The 3,963-nt window shown below is 48.9% G+C and overlaps 1 long non-coding RNA gene across 1 annotated transcript; it reads left to right on the forward strand.

The window, feature by feature from the left end:
- The first annotated feature begins 898 nt into the window (after window positions 1-898).
- LOC137855214 (uncharacterized) lies at window positions 899-2,923 on the forward strand. Its single transcript, XR_011095603.1, has 4 exons — window positions 899-1,774; window positions 1,861-1,934; window positions 2,131-2,235; window positions 2,801-2,923. It is a non-coding gene; the product is annotated as an uncharacterized lncRNA (long non-coding RNA).
- Window positions 2,924-3,963: the final 1,040 nt, after the last annotated feature.

Consider the following 3,963-nt stretch of genomic DNA (forward strand, 5'->3'; position numbering starts at 1 on the left):
GAGACCTTTCCCACCTGAATGATTCTGTGATTTAATTTAGGAAACTACTATGCTTTCAGAAGTACACAAAGTTCATTTCCAATATAACATATACCCAAGCGGAAGAGTCTTTAATGCAAGAATTTGTCTTTACTTGGTAACACAGCAGGCATCTGTCCCACTTAGGATCTAGAACTAAATTAACTGTGAGAACTAACAAAACAATTGGATCCATGTAATTACAGAATCATCTCCTATGCTCACTCCTATTTTAATAACAACCAGAAAGGATCAGCCTAGGAGTTGAATGAGCACTTCTGCATGACTGATTACCCATATTTAACAGTTTAAACCTTATAAGTATCAGTGGTACAGAGGTTATGTGTCAACCCTGACAGCTGATCAGTTTTATTTTGTGCCTTTTCCAGCAATATTGAACAAAATAGATACATTCATCAGACTGGAAAAGAAATTTCATAAAGGAATAAAGGAAGTAACAAAACTTTTTTTTAGGATTTTCTGAATCAGTTTCATATCCTCTGAAGTTAATGAGAGCTTTCTCCACTGACTTTAATGATTCTTTTCATTCAGCTCAAGGTATAAGTATTTTCCTGCTAGACTACTAAAGGACTCCTTAATTGAATACTTAAAAAGCAAAAAGAACTAAAGACTGAAAGCCAAGGTTTTTACAGATTCTGAGTGTGAAAAGAAGCACCATTTTTTATTATATTAAAAGGATGATTAACCTTTAGTGTAAATAAAGATGATTCTTTTTCTACCTGGAAGACATAGTCTGGAAGAAAGATTTTAACTACATGTTATTTTGGGACATTCTACATGTGGAAGTTAATGAGGAGAAGCAATTTAATTATTTTACTGCTGACAGTCTTACAGTGGCTTCATGTATAACCTCCTGTTTGACAAATAAAACAACCTGCTAGAGAAAACTTCAACACATTGTATCTTAATACAGTTCCATGTTATATTAAAATCCATTTCGCAGCAGCATTATTGCAGCCGAGTAGGAGTGCTATTCTGGAGAGTTAATGAGAGGAGTTAGTGGCCTATCATTTCACATCCTAATTCATTCCACATTTATTTCCCCACATGGACAAGCCCTTAATCAAACAGCTTTTTTAAATTTATTTGTGGGCAACTGTTAGATTATTTCCGCCTGTGATTAATGGAAAATGAGACAAATAGTAGCTTCTAAACTTGGGCACCATGAACATGCCACAGCAATTATCTCTTGGCTGAGTCTCGGGAGGACTCCAGAGCCCCGAGTCTTTGAATGCTGCTCGGCCTTGGCTCCTGGGTGGCTCCTGGGTGCTCCAGACCTGTGCGTGGGTCCCTGGGGACGCTGTGGGGTGGGCTGGGTTTTGGCTGGGGGTCCTCTTGCCACCAGTGCCCAGGGAGATGAGAGCTGGCAGCGCCGTTTCTTTTTGGGCCCTCTCAATGCTGCTGGGACTTTCTCCACCATGTGGGACCTTGTTCCCACAGCTCACTGCCGACACCACAGAGCACAGCCAGGACCAGAAGGCAGAGCTGAGCCAGTGCATCCTGCTGCAAGGTAAGGAGAGGAGCTGTGGCGATGCCCCGTGGGGTCCCGGCAGCTCTCTCCCAAAGCTCAGCAATGGGGGTAAGCTGCTTGCTAATGCAGGATGGGATTTCCTCCCCACAACTCGCATCTGCCCAGAGGAGACGATCCTGTTCCTGGAGTCCCAGCTGGGCCACGAGAGGGAGGCCGTGCGCGTGGCAGCCCTGGGTCTGCTCGGTGCTCTGGCACGCTGTGACGGTCAGTACTGCGGGGTCAGGGCTTGGAGGGCTCTCTTCCGCCCTCCGGGCTGTGCCTCCACGCATGCCTCACTGGATCTCTTGCAGAGCCCGCGATGGCAGAGAAGCTGCCCCAGGTCGTGGAGGCTGTCAAGCGTGTGTGCAGGGACCCCAGCATCCGGGTGAGCTGCTTTGGGAAGGGACTGTGCCGTTGGGGTCGGGGTGGTAGAGAAACCTTTTCCCTCAGGGCAGAGGCAGAACCTGGCAAGGCTAGAATAGAAAGGCTCTGACCTAGCCAGCCATTTCCCCGCTCCTTCATGTTTACTGGAGGCATCTTTTTGGACCCCCATGAACTTGTGCCTTCCTGTCTTGCCCTAGGCCAGAAACGCCCCCCCCCCATGTTGGAGAGGCTCCGTACTGTAGCCAGGAGAGGCTGCCTAGAGAACGGGCAGAGGCTGCACACGTCAACCTTCGAAATCCTTGGTGAGAGCCCACACTGGAACTTACCACTCCCTTTCCTGACCAGAGAGCTGTAGGGGCCTCTGCTTTCTCTTTCCTCTTTCCTCCGGGCCCTGCCTTTGCAGAACAGGGCACACACCGTGCTGTGTCCCATGGGCTGAAGATGGGGTAGACAGGGATGCAGGGCTTTTCCTTGCAACCTGCCTCCGAGTTCCTGAAAAAGCTTTAGCAACCATCAAGGAGTGATATGTAGAGCCTTGCACAGTGGCTCCCCAAGCATGTGTCCCAGCTGTAGGGCAGGGCTGGAAGCCAGGGCTGTGGAGCGGTGCTCTGATGTTTGCCTCTTTGGTCTGTACTTTTGCTGCCATCCTGGCAAGGAGAAGAAGGAAATGAGGCTCCGTCAGAGAGCAGGTTGCTTCACATGGGGCTGAGCTCCGGATCCGTGGGTCCGGGCAGAGGTCAGAGCCCAGAAGCAGCCCGGCAAATGCCCAGCACCAGGGGCCGGCCAACCAGGGGGGAGCAGCTCCAGGGTGGCAGGGGGCACAGCTGCCTGGGCTGGCTGCTCATAGCTCTGTCTGTCTTGTTGCAGCTTTCCAGGGCCCGAGCAGCACACCCAAGCGTGGAGATGGCAGACAAGGCCCTCTGTGACTGTGGCACCCTGTGGGCAATAAAACTCTGTATGTGGTCTCACCGCTCGCTGTGTCCTTGGGGAAATCCAACTCAACGTGGCCTCACCTCTGCAGACAAAGGGTCTTTTTTGTAGGGCCAGGGGGGCATGTTGGGGCCTGTGGGGAAAAGCCTGGCAGGATGAACAAATGGGTTCTGAAGGAGTTGGTGGACCTAACCGTGAGGCCTCCCAGGGTTATCCATCAAATGTCACCGCGATCAGGAGAGGCTGCTGGCAAATGGGAGAAAGCAAACATCGCCCCTCTAAATTGGTTTCTCTAAAACTTCCCTTAAAAAGAAACTGCTTGCCACTCCTGTTCCCAATGTGTACATTTTGTGAGAAGCACAGAGAACGTATACTACTATAACCTAGATCTTAACTTTTTCCCCCAGGTTTCACTAAAGAGCCCTTTGCACCCTTTGCACATTCCAGGAACTCATCTTGGGCATCTTTGGAAAACTGCTCTCCAAAGCAGTTCTCAACATGCGCTTCTGGGATGGTTTTACTCGGGTGGGCAGCTGAGCTCCACCACAACTGCTCTCTCACTCCCCCTCCTCAAAGAGGAACAGGGAGAAAATAGGATGCAAAGGGCTTGAGGGTTGAGATAAGGACGGGGAGATTGCTCAACAGTTATCATGACAGGCAAAACAGAGTCGGGAGACAGTCACATTTATTGCCTATTCCTAACAATCTAGAGAAGCGAGAAACAAAGGAAAGAAATCAAAAATGCCATCCACCCTCTTCCACCTCCTCCCCCCAAGCAGTGCAGGGCAACAGGGGAATGGGGGCTGTGGTCAGTCTATGGCACTTCATTCACTTCTCCTTCTTGGTCACTCTTGTCCTCTGTGCTGTGGAGTCGCTCCCATGGGATGCAATCCTTCCCAAACTGAAATGAAATTCTTGGCAAAGAAACCAAGTCAGAGGATTAGTATTTCTCAGTAGCACCAATATTTTTCTGTCTTACTGAATTCCAACATTATGCCTTGTTAACACAGTTCCTGGAAATACTGATTTAGCTTTGGAAGGCATTGTAAGAAAAATGCTGCTTTGGTATCAACCCTTACTTTTATTAACCCTTACTATTA

Source organism: Anas acuta, chromosome 4 (genome assembly GCF_963932015.1).
Source record: "Anas acuta chromosome 4, bAnaAcu1.1, whole genome shotgun sequence".
In the NCBI taxonomy this organism is placed as follows: Eukaryota; Metazoa; Chordata; class Aves; order Anseriformes; family Anatidae; genus Anas; species Anas acuta.